General features: G+C 34.2%; 2 protein-coding genes across 6 annotated transcripts in view; both read left to right on the top strand.

Annotated features, from left to right (window-relative positions):
- The window catches only part of LOC127869380 (ubiquitin carboxyl-terminal hydrolase 8-like), a 94,285-nt gene that overhangs the window by 40,436 nt on the left and 34,417 nt on the right, over positions 1-19,432 (top strand). The window lies entirely within an intron of this gene.
- LOC127869381 (ubiquitin carboxyl-terminal hydrolase 8-like) overlaps positions 14,761-19,432 on the top strand; it is a 28,983-nt gene continuing 24,311 nt past the window's right edge. For 2 of the 3 annotated variants that reach the window (XM_052411908.1, XM_052411907.1), the window contains exons 1-2: positions 14,761-15,082; positions 15,462-15,574. The gene's annotated coding sequence lies outside the window, so the exon portion shown is untranslated. Of the gene's footprint in view, positions 15,083-15,461; positions 15,575-16,009; positions 16,104-19,432 lie in introns of those variants that run through there. The other variant, XM_052411910.1, reaches the window with a different exon arrangement.

The raw sequence follows: 19,432 nt of genomic DNA, 5'->3' as shown, positions 1-19,432 counted from the left end.
TTTCAATATTTAAGATAGCAAATTGATATTTGGCATGCATGTGCATCTCACGGAGCTGCACATTTTGAGTGATGAAAGGTGAAGGTCAAGGTCATCCTTCAAGGTCAAATGCCAAATATATGGCGTCTGTCCGTCCGTCCGAAAAATCTAACAGTGGCCATAACGTTTTCTATATTGAAGATAGCAACTTGATATTTGGCATGCATGTGTATCTCATGGAGCTGAACATTTTGAGTGGTGAAAGGTGAAGGTCAAGGTCATTTTTCAAGGTCAAATGTCAAATATATATCTTATGTCCGTCCGAAAACTTTAACATTGGTCATAACTTTTTCAATTTGAAGATAGCAACTTGATTGAAGATAGCAACTTGATATTTGGCATGCATGTGCATCTCATGGAGCTGCACAGTTTGAAAGGTGAAAGGTCAAGGTCAAGGTCATCCTTCTAGGTCAAGGTCAAAGTTCAAATTTTGCAATATTGAAGACAGCAACTTGATATTTGGCATGTATGTACATCTCATGGAGCTGCACATTTTGAGTGGTGAAAGGTCAAGGTCAAGGCCATCCTTTCAGGTCAAGGTCAAAGGTCAAATTTGCAATATTGAAGATAGAAACTTGATATTTGTCATGCATGTGTATCTCGTTGAGCTGAACATTTTGAATGGTGAAAGGTGAAGGTCAAGGTCATCCCTTCAAGCTCAAATGTCAAATATATGGCGTCTGTCCGTCCGAAAACTTTAACATTGGCCATAACTTTTTCCATATTGAAACTAGCAACTTGATATTTAGGCATGCATATGCATCTCATGGAGCTGCACATTTTGAGTGGTGAAAGGTCAATGTCATCCTTCAAAGTCATAGGTTAAGGTCAAAGGTCAATTTTTGCAATATTGAAGATAGCAACTCGATATTTGGCATTCATGCATATCTCATGGAGCTGCATATTTGGAGTGGTGAAAGGTCAAGGTCATCCTTCAAGGTCAAAGATTAAGGTCAAATGTTAAATTTTGCAATATTGAAGATAGCAACTCGATATTTGGCATGCATGCGTATCTCATAAAGCTGCACATTTTGAAAGGTGAAATGTCAAGGTCAATGTCATCCTTCAAGGTCAAAGGTCAAATATATGGCTTCGAAGCGGCGCAGTAGGGGGCATTTTGTTTCACGAACACAGCTCTTGTTTTATTACAAAATGACAATAATCCTATATTTGCGAGTTGAAAACATCTATATTCGGATCGGGCTAATGGACCCGTTTCATTAACGTTCGTACGCACGTTTTCTTACGTAAGTATACTTACGAACTTCGTAAGAAAATCCGAGCGTTTCATTAAATAATTCTTAAGCAACCACTTGCTACGAATGCGTCAGTTCCAATGTAAAAGTTACGAATGGTCAAGGGCCGTCGTAGCGTTCGCAAAATATGGCCGCCTAAGCGAGTGATCGTCTTGACAAATTTTACCAAATTAAAAAAAGATTTTTAATGCTTTTTTCTATAAATGACGCAATAATACTCTCTTTAAAATGAAAAAGTCGGTAAATTGTTGTACATTTTAGTGATTTATCTTTATAGAGAGCACAGTTGATTCCCTTGTTTGCAAAATCGCGATGACAAAACAAGGTCAAATGTAAAAGTTTAACGTTTCTTTTGAATTACCACGCACCATGGTTTGAAGTACTGGATAAGCATTTTCTAAATACAGAATAGAGGATAATAAAAAAAGCGACTCTTATATACAAATTAAAAGGTTAGTTACATCTATGTCAAACTAGAATGTATGGAGCACACTGGAATACATGGAATGATGGATGATGGTTGATTGATACAGAAGACACGGACATGCATGTTCTCTACTTTATACTTTGGGTTTTAATTTTCTATTGTAAGGGTAACTATTCACTGTTCTAATTAAAAAAGTTCATGGCAATCTTAATCTCCGACAAGCTCTATCGCTCAAATTAGAGAATAGAGAAGAGACACTGAAACTTCTTTAATTGATTCCACATCAACATTTCTTAAAAAAAAAGAACATACAAAGTACCAGTGCAAAAATGTGATGTATCCTTAATTTATTTGGAATGAAACAAAACTTTGAGTCATGATTGAAACTCTTATAACTGCATGTTAATCATCAGGATGCACCAAACTTTAGCATGTACCAGTTACTAAATTAATTAAGATATGTTATGAAATCTTTGTCTTCATTAGATCACATACACATGCAAATTCTTAATTAAAACTTCCTATTAAAAGATACAAAACATTCAAACTAAAAATATATTTTTATTTGTAGTTTTGTATTGTTCAGATGCCTATTTTTTAACAAAATTGAAGTTACAAAGTATTGTAAATGAGTATGAAATATAATAATGATAACAGCCACTACCGGTATATACAAAACATAAGTTATTACATGCAGTTGACTAATATGCTGCCTAAGTAAGACATAACTTCTTTCACCCAGGATGCATCTGCGCAAGTAGTCAATGAATCGCCTTTATATACTTCATACAATATCTGTTCTATACTGAAACACAAACAAAATTTATTACTATCACACATCCATAATTAAATCACTGTTATAAAAAAACAAGATTGACTGTTGCTGACATGATGAATAACTGATTTAATAAAGAAATAATAAGATAAAATTTCAATTTTTTTTGCAGACTTCAAATATAATTTCCTGACATAAAACATCATATAAATGTTACTTTTTACAAAATATTTTATAAATCAGAAAATATGTCTTACCAAAGCTTAATTGAATTATTATTCAATTTAATATAGAAGTGTCCAATTTGCAACACACACACACATGTAAGTAACGTCGATTTATCAGTGTCGGCTCGGGAACTACTTAAATGTACCCCGTGGTCGGGTACCCTTCCATTTACTTAAATGTACCCCGGATACGAAAAATATACTGAAACATACCCGAACAATCTTACACTAAATCGGTTGTTGTGAGCTATGTTTTCTTTTAAATGTGTTTATATTAATGTCAATATTCTGTAAAATGGCCTCTATTTTATCGAAATTCCTACTCACAAAGCATGTTTAGGAACGTTTTGTTCAAAGAGATTATTGTTTCGTATTCCTTTGCGCGCTTTATGATATTGGACTTTGAACGGGAATTTGACAAAATAGCCCAAACACACAAATATCTTTACAAATATTACCATCTGACTCATAAACAAAGTTAGTATTATAACTTAAATGCCATATACTTACATTTAAAATTATAAGAAAATTACAATTTAGCCAGTTTTAACATTTATTTACCTTCAAAAACAAAACATTACATGTCAATGTTTTATAAATGCGATTGTTATCACGATGTCGTGCAGATTTATAATCTTACCTGATGTGGAATACCATCTTCTTAATAATACAGATTTTCTACATGTCAATCAATATAAAAACGTTCCGTTGTAAATCCGGATAAATATATCAAACGCTGGCAGTAACTTTCAGCATTTTACTCTAAGCCATTTTTAGCCCAATAATAGTGCATTTCAATGTCAACAAAGAAACCTAAAAAAATGAAGATAAAATCTATACGTAATCAATAGGTTTTATTGATTTTCGTAGACTTAATCTGATAGATGGCGCCATAGTATAGTGTAACGTCATTTCAAACCTTCAATTGAAGAACGTAGACTGGTTTAACGTTTGTAAGATGCGTGAGAATTCTTAAGTTTGCGAACGCGTTTATGAATCGTTCGTAGGAATTGGCGTACGAACGTTCGTACGTAAGAATCGCAAAATTCTTACGAAAAACTTAAGAATTGTTTATGAAACGGACCCAAAATATGCTTTTTGATAAGAGTTCGAATTGCGGATTTTTTAAAGAACAGAAAACATACCTGCAGTATGCAAATACCACTACAGAGCACGTCATGTCAGCACCCAGTCCTCAAACAGCTCTTTAGTAGTTCAGTACAAGTTTCTGTAAATGTTGGCAAATATATCTTCTTTATCTGTTCCGTGATTTATCTCCTCTTGTATATGTTGTTGTGAGCTAAGAAGCCTGATGTATTGTCGCTTCTAGTGTCGTGGGAATTTATTTTAAAGGTTTGTTAAGTGTACTCATATTATCTTAAATACAAAAGATTTTAATGAAACGTGTGATTACTTACATATTAGTGATTCAATCAGGGAAGTCACGTGACTGACACATGTTAAATTCAGATCAGTTGAATTGTCGGTAATCTAAAATTTGACATGTTAAATGCTACAACTCTGAGTTGATTACCAGGAAACACAGTCGTATAATATTGCACCAGTAAATGCGCATCACAAAATACAAATGTGTTCCACCATCGAATCAATATATATAGTTAATATTTATAACAGCACGTGTTTTTAGTTTTAGAGATAAACAAGGAATGTAATCATGGGTTATTTTACATTTTAAGGCGACCCGATACTTATTTGTATTGAAACAGAAGAAGAGACATAAGAGTGGGTATATGTTGCAACAAAACTGGTATTAGCCTTATGTTGTTAAGCCGTTCCGACTATTACAATATTTACTGTATTTTCGAATTTCTCGAAGACTATACGTTAAATGAACAAAATTTTCTAGTACTTAAGATATACACACGGTTTTTTACAATGATGACGATGATGTTGATGATGATGATGATTATTGATGATTATGCTGCTGCTGATGATGATGATAGTTATGATGATGATAATGATGATGATGAGGAGGAGGAGGATTGATGATGATTATGATGATGATGATGATGATGATGATGATGATGATGATGATGATGATGATGATGATGATGATGATGATGATGATGATGTGTTGATGATGATGATGATGATGATGATGATAATGGTGATGATAAAGAAGAAGAAGAAGAAGAAGAAGAAGAAGATGATGATGATGATGAGGATGATGATCAAGATGATTATGATGATGAACTTTATTTCCAGCATTGAATGTCTGTTTTTCCTACTTCGGTAGGTTGACACCTTCCCGAGAAATGCGTCATGTAATCTATCAAATCTCTACATTTGATTGTGTTTGGATTATCCGCCCGAAGACCCGCCACGGACTTATGGTTCCGACGTCAGCCACTCCGACGGTTCCGACATTCCCCCGTCTCATGGCAATCGCTTTTCACGACGTTCCGTGCATTAGGTGCGGGTCTCGTCCGAAAATTACATAATCCTGCTTGACTCTCACGCTCAGGGACTTCCCGTAAACAATAACCGCATTTAGCCGGTTTATCCCCATACACAAACAGATATCAGTATCATACTACATTTCCGCAAAACCTGCATTGCTGGAAATGATCCCCAACATACCGGAGATTTCACTGCTTGGTATTGTTCCTTCGGAGGTGACACATCTTTGTATGTTCTCATACACCCGCCAGTGTCACAACTTTGTATTTTCCCGCACACTCGCAGTTGTCACCACTTGGTTGTAACTGTACGTCTGGATATGACACAACTTGGCATGTCCCCGTACATCCGGAGGTGCCACAGCTTGATATGTTCCAGTAGATCCGGAGTTGTCGCCTCTTGGTATGTTAACGCAAACCCGGAAGTCGCCACTTGGTAATTTCCCGTTTACCCTGAGGTATAACCACTTGGTACGTTAACGTACACCTGGAAAAGTCACAACTGTGAATGTTACCGTTCACTTGGAGATGACACCATGCACTTGGTATGATGCCGTGAACCCGAAGGTGTTTCCGCTTGGTATGTTACCATTCACTTAGCCGGATGTACTTTAATATTTATTTAAATTCATCTTTCTCGCTATATGTCACTCAATGGATTTAATTTTATTACGCGTCACAATAAGTGTACATTTAACAATCTGGAACCCCTGGGGTAAGCTTGGGGGGGGGGGTAAGGTCAGGGGGGGGGGGGTAAATTTACGATACTGCTGCCTGTGGTTCATGCATACAAGCCATTAATCAAATAGTTATTGAATCCAAAATCATTTTCTATTGGGAAATTGGATAATATACAAAAACGACCAGGCAAGAAAACTACATGTGTGCATGTATTAAAACTTTAATAAAAATACAATTAAAATATCTTAAATTAACAAAATTTAACATTAGACGATTTCCTTTGAGATTGTGTTAGATTGTGGGATTGTGTGGCTTTATTTTTCAGTGGTATAAAGTTTTAATGATCACGTATCGAATTTAAGACCAATTCAAATATATATTAAGGATATATTCACAGTGATGTATGTGTTATAATATTCCTTTTGTTAACGAAATCCGACGACGAAGAGTCGAGACATTTTGATAAAAGCGTAAAAGTGCCTTTAAGTATACATGTTAACAATTTTTCACAGTTAGCAAGATGTCCAGGAACATGACGCATTGATTATCTCGGGCAAACGCGGAACACACAATTTGGATTTAACTAAGCATTTGTTGTATTTTTAACAAATCGACATGCCGTGAAATGTATGATTAAATGTTTTCTATTTAATTAAGTTCATAGTGATCTCATTTTAGCAATGTTTGGAAAACGTTTTTATGGCGATATAGTACAATTAACATGAATTACATTCAGGAAGTTCTCAAGACATATACCGTTTTGTGCAGTCTCGTTTGAATTCCCAACACATGGTTAAAGCCACATAACTTATTTGGCATAGTAAATTTAAGTATAAATAAGAAAAATATTTTATCTATGCCAATTAAAATATATCTGGTAGTTACAAGGTAGAAATCCGTCTTTTTGCGCTTACAAACTTAAAAATAATCACGTTTGTTGAAATGGACGTATACGTATAGAAATCCTACTTTCGGTTTTAAAAGCGGTACCGTTTTAAAAAAATAATAAATTACTTGCCAACTAGGTTATAGATTTAATGACAATTTTGCACACTATCAAAGTGCATCTATATGTATTGATTAACATGTATTTCATTGGTCAGAGGCTTTAAAAGATAATAAGCACAACACAACCCACATAAATTATTGTAATGCACTCTCAGTTTTTAACGGGTCTAATAAACATATCAAATAAATAATAATGTACTGACATGAAGTGTATAAGTGACACGAAGTCTTATATCATTTTTTATATTTCTTATTAACAGATGACTATGCTGGTCAAAATGTTTTCAGATCGTTTCTTAACTTATGTATATAAACTAAGTTTGTTTAAATACGTATAAATGAATATCAATATAAAACTATTAACCCTAATACAAAAGTATTCATAATTGAATTGTAACACTTGATAAACAACATGAACATAACTCGGTTCGATGGTGAACACTATGTACGTTATCCATTACTTCCGATATCAATACAACAGTAAGCTATTTTAAAGTCAAATGTAAGTCACGTAGAAGTTGTTCGTAGTAGTGGATGGGCAGTTCACGTAAAAGTTATAAATACTAGTAAAAAGTGTTGCATTTATTTGATTTCACCTCTTAAAAGAAAACGCCCGTATTGGATCATCAACAAACATGATATTTTCAACATTTCCCCAATTATCTCACTAAGCACGAAAATATATCCGTAAATAGTACATGAACACGTTGCCGAATGACGTAATTGTAACCCGATTTATAACAACGTTTCTTTTAAATCGCCAAAAGCGACCCGACGTATATATATATATATATATATATATATATATATATATATATATATATATATATATATATATATATATATATATATATATATATATATATATATATCTTAAACCTTATGTTTAAGCTATTAATTAGTTCGTTAAACTTGAACATATTTTGTAATGTGAATATATTATTTTTGAAAAACTGTATTCATAACATCAGCATATAAATGCCGTTGAAGAACACATTGATATTCATCATCGATGTCAATTTGGTTTTCTAAACATTTGCTATGATCTCTTCCAATATTCTGGTGTATTCTGTTTCTATAGAGAATTTGTTAGAGGAAAAACTTAATTTAACTATAATAGTCTTGTGCTTCGTTTATTTTCAACAATATCAAGATGATATGATCTTTCAGATGCTTGTTTAAATTCCTATATAAAATAATTAAGCTAGATGATGAGACACTTGATTTACAGTAAGTGATGTGCTTGTATCGTGATCTGCTTTCAGTAACGGGATAAATTCATCAGTGTTCACATATATAAGGAATAGCCAGACAACGGTAAAACCGGTTTGTTTCTGAATGTCCCCTTCATTCGATGACCAATTGTTTGCCTTTTCTGTGCGTTCAATGTCTTATAACCTTAAAGTGAAACGCCACACAACATACAATTTCCTTGTTTTACATAACATAAAAGTATATAAAATGGGACTTGACCAACTTTGGCATATAGCGATAATGATTGTTTTGACATTTTTAGATTTGATTGTCTTTTGAACAATTTACAATTTACGCCCTCAATGTTGTTCACTTTGATAAATCGCCAAATCTCACACTCATAGTTTAAAATGGATGATACTTGTGCGAATGGGAGCATTTCTGTCACCTGTTGGTTATAAGGGTAGTGAATATCAACACGTACAATGGAGGATCTGCTTAAACACGGGGGAGAATGAACTTGTGAGCAGTCTTAATTATATACAGGTTTACATACATGTTATATTGAAAATGGTGGTTAAGGATGTGTTAAAGCTAGCAAAGAAGGAAATTGCATCATACACAGTGAAAAACATTTATTTTGGCTAGCAGAGAACAATCCACAAGCACAGTTTGATACACATAGTTTGTTTTATTGGCTTCGGGAAGGACTTGGAAAACTAAGAACGGCAATATTTAAGATCCATCTGCCATATTATATGATACCAGACAGGAATCTAATGGCAGCTTGCGGACTGGATGAAGAGCAAAAGCGTACCTGGGTAGAAACTATCACGGACATGATGAACGAAGGTTCAAATATATTACTTAGATTGCCAAAGACACGGTTGGCAATAATCTCGCACCCAGAGCCACTGTTGTGGTATAACAAGGAAAGGGTTGAGCTGGAACTGCTGCATCTGAAGCCCTGGAACAGATGTGACCAGTGCAAGGACGAGAGTGGTGTGGTCAATAGGTCTGATCCTATGTTGCAGGCGATACTGAGTCGTATGGTTGAGTTATCGAGAGAGGTCCGTCAGAGGATGAATTGGGAAGAAAGTCGTTTGAATGATCTGATCGAGATATTTTACATGATAAACATGTGATTTTGTTGAAGATGACAGTAATTTCGTAAAATTTACATGTCCAACTATTCACTACAAAACGTAGTTAATTTAGGACGTCTAAAACATACACTATTTACGTACTAATGCGTAATTAGATCTCCGGCGATATGGATGGTTACATGATAAATTATTGCACCATTAAGTAATAAAATGTAACTGTAAGTGTTCGAATTGACACGAGCATTATTCAATATTTATTTGATGAATATTTTCCGTTCATAGCGTTTACTTTCTGAAATCGCGCAATTAATTGCAGCGCGAACCCATATTCTAGGGTCTTTTAAGTGTTTTGAATGTCATAGAAAGAAGAGTCAGTATGTTCTAGAAAAAACATCGTGCATGTATATAACGCGTTGCAAAATACTATAAAGCATGCCTGTCCCTACGTCAGAAGTATGAGTGCGTCATACATTTTTATACCTCACTATTTCAATTCACAACATTCATCGTCTATACTAATATTTACTATAAAGTTATACATGTGTTAGATGTATTTGAGACTTTTTATTTCTTTTGAATACAATACAATACAATATATACCACATTGTCCGACATATTTAAGTTATTTCACATGATGTCAATTACTGTTGAGTTGACGACTGTTTATACTTGGAGCTTCCCTTATATACAGTTGAATGCTTGTTTGCTTGTAGCTGAAATGAATACGTGCTGTTTTGTTTTTCCTTTGCAATTCATTTAATTGATAGAATGTGACTTATTTGATTGTTTTAAATTGTGTAAGTTAACTTAAAAATACGCACGTACAATTAGATTAGTGCTCATACTCATAACGTATACCGAGAACTTGTATAAATCGGTTACTTTATAAATTTATGCTTTGTTTCAGATCAACTTTTTTAATAATTATTAATAATCGTTACCCAATCTTATAAAAAATGCACTGATTTTTTTTCCATAAACTAAGCTTATTTGTATGATGCATATTTCCTTGTTGATTCATGCGTTTGTATTGTTGGAAGCAAACTTTTTGTTTTTAATGTTGAGCGTTGTCTTCTATTCACCATGCTCCTTGCAAGATGTTAGGCTGAAATTTCTTTCGGAAGACCGTTAAAACATTAAGTTTTATATGTACATATATGATCGCAAAATGCAGAATGAGTATCGAAATGTGTGCGTATTCATGTTAGTTCAATATTAGTACATTATAACAGATACGTGAAGCATTCAACATTGAAGTATTTCATTGTCTATGTAACGAATTGGTACGATGTTCCGTTGATTTGATTGGTAAAATATGCCATATGAATTACATGTTTATTGAAGCTTTGACAATGGTCCCTTCTTAGAAATATTACGTCTCAAAATGTCTCGAAAAACATATTTTTATGCTTATATTATACCATCAAAGATTATATAATAGGACTATATTACAAAGTTAAGGTGTAATATACGTTTATATAATTTATGTTTAATACGTAAAGACACCCGTGACAGAGTGAAACATTTAAATTTATGTCAATTGAGGTGTATATGAGAATGATGTTGTAAATTATTCGGATCATATGTTGAACTCTCTAGCGAGACGTGTATACATGAGATAGTGATAGAGGTCCGTCAAATGATGAATTGTGAAATAACTCGGGGATGTGATTTGCGTTTCATGAATAAATCGTCGAAAATGCATTTTTCATACATTCAACAATTTACAACATATGTATATATGCATTCCTTGTTCAATGCGTATGTCTTTGAAAATGTTATGCATTTAAACAAAACTTGTTTTCGAGTAAGATGCATTAGAAAAAGATAAATAACTCATTTACACAGGCTCTTTAAACGCACATAATTAAGGATATCTAGGCGAACATCGCTTCGTACAAGAATCCGAGCAAACGACCGTTGCTTGCCTGGTTATTGAGTAGTGGTTTAATTGCATAGGTCATTATTTTAGTCATGTGTGTTTATAATAATGAACTAGTTTTAGCCTGCTCTCCCACAGGATTATGATTCAGTGATAACGCATATATACCATGGGTTTTGAAGATGGGATATTTTGTGGTAATTTACCATTTTACTTTAATAATGGCCAAAACAATTACACGAAGGCAAATATATGCATTTCGTTCGATTTTGTATAATTCAAGTTAATATAGTATAGATAATGGTGTTTATGTTTGCTACAATATAATATATAATATATAACTACTGCGGCGTAGGTTAACTAGTGAAATAAACTATCATGTTTTAAATTCATTGACGTTAACATTAATTTATCGACGAATCTTACAGACAATTGTTTACGTTTAGGACATATTATATGTCATAGTAATACTTGAACTCAGTTTGTAGTAAGAAAGTTCTAAATCGTGAATGATATTAATATCTGATTACAAAATATCGCGGTGAAAAATTGATTATATACTCATTGTGCCGTACAGATCATACACTTTTGCGGCATGGAACACAGATACATAATTCACTAAGACTTTGCCAGCAGTCGGACTGGATGACATAGTTTTTTAACATGATTCATTTTCCTTTCTATTGTTATGGGGAATATTTAACATTTTAATTAAACTCTAATTAATTGAATGGCTATTTGTGTTTAATCATTTTATTTTAAATTGTAATGCTAAATGTATAGGCTAAATGTGTAAGCGAAGGTGAGTGCGTGCTGTGCTTATTTTGGGCTAGTTACATATACTCTATGCTTTGTTTGTACAGTCGCGCACAAGGCCCATGATTCAGTGGGATGGACAAAACATAATATTACGTTTACAAAGGATTTGTTTGTTAGTGTTTTTTATATATATATATAATTAGGTCATAACACAGCGTTCAGTTTAATTACATTAACTTGACCTGATACTTTAATTTACCTGTGCTATGGTCAAATACGTATTCCAGTATATAGTTTGTAAAAATGCTATTTTCTTTTTCCGTAAATGTTGATAACTAGATAGCCACCCTGCCACATAAATAGTTTGTAAAAATGCTACTTTCTTTTTCCTCAAACTACTTGCATGCATTACGTTAGATTGAATGTATATTACTTATAACTGTATGATCACTTCCTATTCACATGGCCTGTTGATGTATGTATAATTACAAGGTTAAGACTGACGATGTACTATGTACAAGTCGTAATAAACTTATGTTCTGTTCTGTTCTGTTCTATATGCCAACTGCCCTTCTCGAATCAAATGTAGGGGAAGAATAGCCGTAGACATAATAGAAAGGTAAATAACTCACATCTGGCTGGACAACAAGCTCCTGAAATCCAAATGTGTAGTGCAGCGTTATATATTTATTTAACAATATATTTATTTATACATGTTTTGAAAGACAAATATATGAAATATATAGTGTTATTTAAATTATAACTTTAACTACATGTTTATGGGTTTTTATTTTTTTAATGCTTCCCTTGATATTATTATTGTTACTCAAATGAATGCCCTTTTTGAGCCTCTTCATATTTTTATTTAATGTTCATTGAGCCTCTATAGAGGTTATGGTGAGAGCAATGAATAGCCACTGCCAGTAGACTGATATGTAAATGTCGGATACAATATGTTCCTGTTAAATACAAACGTATCTCTCAGTGCAACCGAATGTGTCACCACTTGGTATGTTCCCGAACGCTTAGAGTTGTCACCGCTCAAAGTTCGAAGAACCGGGCGTATATCAGTTGGTAGGAATTTTTGTATAGATCGAATCAATCACATGGATTCTTGTACAGCATTTTCACCTTTGCTACTTTATCTTACGACAACATGTTTTTCCTGCTCTTCATTTGAATTTCCCACATATGACAGGTTTGTTTTTCGCATTCGTCTAATATTGCTGAAGAGTAGGAAATCATAACTATAATCAAGAATTTGTACGGCGCTGTTTAAAAAATTAGACTCTGATATATTAAAATGCCGCGTTATCATCAAGCTAGTATCGCTTTGCTTTACCAATACATCGATAAGGTTATCTCAGTACGAGTTTGTTTTATGCATATACACATTAAAGGGGCCTTTTCACAGATTTTGGCATTTTTTGACTTATTCATTAAATGCTTTATATTGATAAATGTAAACATTGGATCATAAAAGCTCCAGTAAAAAATCAAGAAAAAAATTAAGAAAAGGAAAAGAACATTGCCCGGAGCAGGATTCGAACCAGTGACCCCTGTAGTCCTGCCAGAGCCCTGAAGTAAAAACGCTTTAGCCTACTGAGCTATTCCGCCGAGTACACATTCTTGACGTATTTTATACCTTATATAAGCAATCTTCGTAGTTTCACAAAATTTAACGACAAAAACAGAACTCTCCAAATTATTCAATCGTTTCGCGTTGCAACGCTTTATAATTTTTAGGTTTTAAAATCGTCAAAAGATGCATATAATGGCTATATTAGAGCATGGTTAATGTTCAGTATTACTGTTTCCTCACAAATATCATAACTAAAACGAAAACTTACGAATCTGAAACAACTTTTTTCAATTTTGTCAATTTACCAAAGCGTGAAAAGATCCCTTTAAGCCTGATATTAATATTTGAGAGTGTCACAACTTAAGGAACCAAAAAATGAACTAATCTTCATAAGGACTCTTATGAATGCTAAGTAGATGTTTGCATTTGATTAGACACAAAAGGGTTTAAATCGCCTTAATGTCAGAATACGCAAGATATGGAATGGCGAACCTTTTTTATCGATCAAATTTGAGTATTAATGTAAATTTAAATTGTGTGGTGTTTCTTTTCATTTAGTGGGTTATACATGTGTTTTTTAATTAAATATGAAATGATACTTTGTACAAATATATACGTTATATTACTAAAAAACAAGGATGACATGAATAAGTAATGTTTAAATGTAGTCAATTATTTCCTAAGGGGGGAAGCAGGGATTTCACCGGGTAATTTGAAAGGAAACCACTGGTAATAAATCCGCATGTGGTTAGAAGCACAACGTTCAGTACGACACCGACGTGTGTGAACTCGTGTTTTAGTCATAATTAAAATAAGTATACATTTATTAAAAAAAAGGTTACCGCAAGTCGATGAAAATCGCAAAGATATACATGTATTTTGTACATGTTTGCATTTAAGAATCTGAAAACGAAAATTATTTAACATTTTGCGCAACTTAGTTTTTTTTTAACATTCTTTAACATTATTTGCTTTCAACTTTCCTGTTAGTTTTTTCACTCGTGGACTTTTTTCTCCTTTTTTACAGAACACTCTTAAGTATCCCACCAGCAACACGAGTATATTGAATCGCTGAGACGTTTTAGCAGATGTAAATAAAATGAGTAACAACACTGATAATTAAAAAAACACCTCTAATACAGTATTAATGTATGTAAAAGACAGATGGTTAAAACTTTTATTACACGCTTCGTATGGCGACATGTATCGCTAACAACACTCCAGCATAACTATAACGGAAGTTTAAATAAATGGTAAATTACTAGTTTAATACAACATGAGTATGTTTAGATTATATATAATTGCAAATCTAAATAGCATTTTATAATGCATCTAGATGGATCGGATGTTAATCAGTGTATTACAATATAGAGTGTATTATACATAAGTCTTTGCGTTGTGATGTTCTGTAAAGATCAAGGAAGTACATATTTAATCTTATCAGTCTAAATTGTGACTCGTAAAAAGACGTTTATTAAAACCAAGTGTGCTGACGCATTATAAAGTAAACATTGCTATCTTAAACGAACCTCTAGCTGATAAATTGCTTTGTCAAATACAAACTTATCATTGCCAACTCATTGAATTTGAATGGGGAACATAATCAGATGACGTATGTGGCATGTTCATTGTAATATAAGTATTAACTGTGCATCCATGTCAGCCAGCAAATAATTCAAACTTATTTGTTATCAGGAACTTGGATACAATTAAGAACAAAGATCAGGTAAAAAAACTAACATTTTTGAATGTATAAAAAATCAGTACGAATACATTTAAATCATGTAAAATTGACCAAATTCGATTTAACTAATTTTCAGTGATAGTAAATATGTGTAACACTGATAAAATTATCTATTAGCAACGTCAATATCATAATTGAGTTATTAGCCGAGGCTGTTTTATTATAGCTTTACAGTAATTGCCAGATAAATCGTCTATATTTACGTCAATTAAAGCTACCATTCCTTAACAATCATACATTCTTGTTAACGCATTTAAGTTTAGCCGCTAGACTGCGACATGGGTCATGACAGGTTATCTTAAATAAACTAATTATCAATGGTATATGATGGTGTTTAGTAGAATCGTTTAATTCATTGCAGGATGCTTAATCTTGCTGAACGACATTAACTGTCCTGTTAACGGGGTGGTCGGTACAATCGCTTCTCTTCAAGGCCACCGGGTTAAATCTCCGCTCTCGGCGCATGTGAGTTAGGTAAGTCGCCATAGTAACGGACAGGTGGAGTTTCCTCAGAGTACCCACACACCCTCCACACACAGCACACCACCAACTTACATAGTAGGTAATAACAGCTATAATTTCAAATTCGTCCCTACTTTTGGCAGTCTAGTAAGTTAATTATGTAGGCGAGCAAGGACACACGTGGTCCTGATACAATTCAGCTTCAGTTATGAAATGACCCCGCAAACTTCGTAAATAATGCTACAAAGAGCCGCTACCAGAAATGATGGTCAAACTTACACCCCGTGGTAATGTTCGTGGCTTTGAGTGACTGGAGCATAATCCGTTTATTTGAGAAAGCGTCACTATACTACCTATTGATAGCCGATTTGACAATTTTCTCAAATATATGAAACCTGAGCAAGGTTGGTATGTATTTGATTGTATGCATCATCTCGTGATTCATTGATAACGTTCATGTGATATTTGTACAAATTCAACATGTACGCCTTCTACGCCACCGACAAAGAAGAACGATACTAATTGGATGCATTAACGACAGGTAGTAAACATATATATTTTTTAATATCAATATCTCGCAGATATTGTAGGCTATATTTCTGTTGCATTTATTATACCTATTACTATGTTTATGTATGTGCATGCGGTTTTACTGTATTGTAACGTGTGAACTTTGTAACCGATCGAACAAGGTAAAATAACGCATCAATTATGTATAAAAACAGCGCCCGTATTGGATGATCAACAAACATGATATTTCCCCATCTTGCTAAGCACGAAAAGATATCCGTAAATAGTTCATGAACACGTTGCCAAATAAGGTCATTGTAAGCCCGATATGTAACAACGTTTCTTTTAAATCGCCAAAAGCGACCTGATGTCTTCGTTTTCCGCGTTTGGAGAACAATCACCACACACTTGAAAACTTGAAAAAAAACTTTAATCGAAAGCTTACATCCTTTTGGAACCAGGTAACAAACATGTTCATGTGTAGTAGTTCCGCTTTTACTGCTATTGTGACTGTCAGATCCAGTGCCATGTAACTCTGTGGATAAGTCAGGTTTGATCTTTGTTACTTCAATTGCTGGTAGAAAGTCGATGAGGATGATAAATTTCTGATTTATATTCTTCTGTTGCCGTGACAACTCGCATGGTGATGTTAAACATTTTTCGGTGTTCCTTTCCCATAGAAACGCTACTGTGCAGTTCAATTCTATTGGAAGGTATTGACCTCCAGTGGCAAACACCAAAGTGCCTGTACTCTTTTACACCTTGCACTTCACACAATTCTTATCATATCACCACGTTTTTTTTGACATTACCAAATCTGACTACTTCACAGCCATTAATTATGTCTTCTTCAGTTTCGAATTCATAACACCTGCATAGATTTGATACCGATTTCATCATGTATAGCCTATAATTGAAGGAAAAGCGTTTAATGCTGATCTTACCAATTGTACCAGCCTCATCACTATCATTAGTATATTCCTCTGGAAACTGTCCCAATATGTCTTCTACTTCCATAAACCCTTCACAAGAATTCACATATCTGAAAGATCCTGGTTGAAACTTTTGTATTATGGCCAGAAAGTCAAACTCTAAGACAGCTGTTGTGTTATCTCCCGTAAATCTCCAGATCCGAGTTTTTTCAGCCATATTTCCACATGGCACTATCTTTTTGGATTTGAAGTGTGGGTATTTATCTTCCACATCAGCTAATGACTTTCTCAAGAGATCATCAACTGCGGATTGTATGTCTTGTATTTCTTCACTGTCAAGATCTACTGCAATATCTTAAACAGTTTCCCAAGAAATTCTTCCATCAGTGTTCCCATGTTTCTGAAATATTTTAAGAAAACTATGTAAGGTCAGTGAGAAGTAAAAATCTGCAGTTTATAGAAATTAATCGGTAGCCCGGTAATAAAATTTATGAAAGTTTTGGATCCCTCAAGAGCAACCAAATCAAAAATTCAATGTCAAAAATTGCCGACTTGGTTTTATTGAGTCGGTTCATGAGAGAAAGTGCAAGATCTCTCACTTCCCTTAGCACCGGCTAAGAAATCGGCCATTTAGTCGTAAGTTTATCACCATATTTTCTTAACAATTTTTCTCTTTGATTTTATATCCTGGAATAAATAATACTTGAAGTTTCTTCATCCCCAGATTGTTTTTGATCTCCAGATTGAGTGAGATCTACATATTTTATTCTCCTATCTAATTCTTCTACCAACATTTTTGGAATCTTGTGTTTCATGCTCGAGTACAGCATTGTTGCATCTCTGTATTGACTTTTTGGAAGATCATTTTCCCACTGATTGTTGTCATCACCGTTTACTTTTACCACTTTTTCCATCTCTTCGCGAGGAATCAATTCTTCTCTTATTATCTTGCTTATATTGTTCATAAGTTCTTCTTCATTTGGAAGATACTGAACCTTAAAGGTGGTTTTCAAGTACGCACCTCCATATATAAATGTCGTAAGCTTCAGGGCAGTTTGTATCATGTCAAAGTCAAACCCTGATGGAAGAACTGTTTCAAGATTTTCTTGAAGTTGTTGGATGAATTTCCAACATTTTCAGAGAACAAAATTTCTATTTTCGGTCCATGATTGATTTTCATCATGTAGACTAAAATCTACGTACCTGTGAATAAAAACATGTATTAATTTTTTATACAATTATCTTTTTTTTTATAAGCCACAGTATTTAAACAATTTTTAATAACAATATTTTTATTATTTGGCATGCACAGTAGCACACTGCTTCCGCAGTGTCGCGCGGCGGTGTCCTGATTGTCTGCATTTACCGACTAGGCTTAAGTAATAAACGCTGTGCGTATTAGCTAACTTGGCAGAATGCAGAGCATTTTAGCGAGTACACCTTGCCCTCCCCGCCGCGGAATCACTCTCTAGCAGACAAATGCCCCGCGGAGGGAGCGCGTTTTTTGGGGAAAACGCGTGGACTGTACTGTAGTCATGAAGGTAAAAAATTTGCCCGCAAGAAACTCTTCTCTTTAACAAAATATGCAAAACAGGATTCTCAAGGCATTTCCCCTTTATTAGAAAATAACAAACTCCACTCAGACTGCAAGGACAAAGCTAACATATCAAATCGTCAATTCCAATCAGTCTTCACCCCAATGCCTCCAATAAGGTTATGTCAACTGTGCAAAATGAAAGTCCAATCCCTAATATATACCCCTCAGGAACTTAAATGCAAATATCCCTCCATGCCCAAGGTTACCGTCTCAGTAAAGGGTGTCCAGGCGTTACTCACTTCTCTTAAAATTGATGAAGCCTGGAAATGTTTTGTGATATTGGATGCTACTAAATGCTCAAGTAATTTAATAAGGACGCAGGTAAGGGAGATAGGTCTAAGATTGGCAGGATTGCTCTTATGACCTGCCTGAAAATATTGTCTCACAGGTGAGGTTATTCGCCGATGACACTGCTGTTTACATCACCGTAAACAATACCTCCCAAGAAAGGATCTTGCAGTAAGACCTTGATAGGTTACAAGTATGGGAAGCCCAATGGGACATGGAGTTTGATCCCTCTAAGTGTACAGTATCACAAAGTCTTAACGCTCCTTTATGTTTACATATTAACTCCATGGCCGAGTCCTAGAAACTGTTAGTGATGCAAAGTACCTAGGCGTCACTACTTCCTCGGACCTTAACTGGAACAAACATGTAAATCAGTTTACAACCAAGGCTAGCCAGACACTTAACTTCCTTAAACGTAACATCCCCTCTAAAAATTCAATCGTAAGGGAATTCGCTTATATAACCTGGTCGGACCTCAACTTGAACATGCAAGTTCTGTCTGGTGTCCCTATACCCAGCAGAACATCCAAAAAGTGGAAATGG

Source organism: Dreissena polymorpha, chromosome 2, assembly GCF_020536995.1.
Source record: "Dreissena polymorpha isolate Duluth1 chromosome 2, UMN_Dpol_1.0, whole genome shotgun sequence".
Classification (NCBI taxonomy): Eukaryota; Metazoa; Mollusca; class Bivalvia; order Myida; family Dreissenidae; genus Dreissena; species Dreissena polymorpha.
Note: the sequence above shows the minus strand (reverse complement) of the source record. Positions and strands in the feature narration are given on the sequence as shown.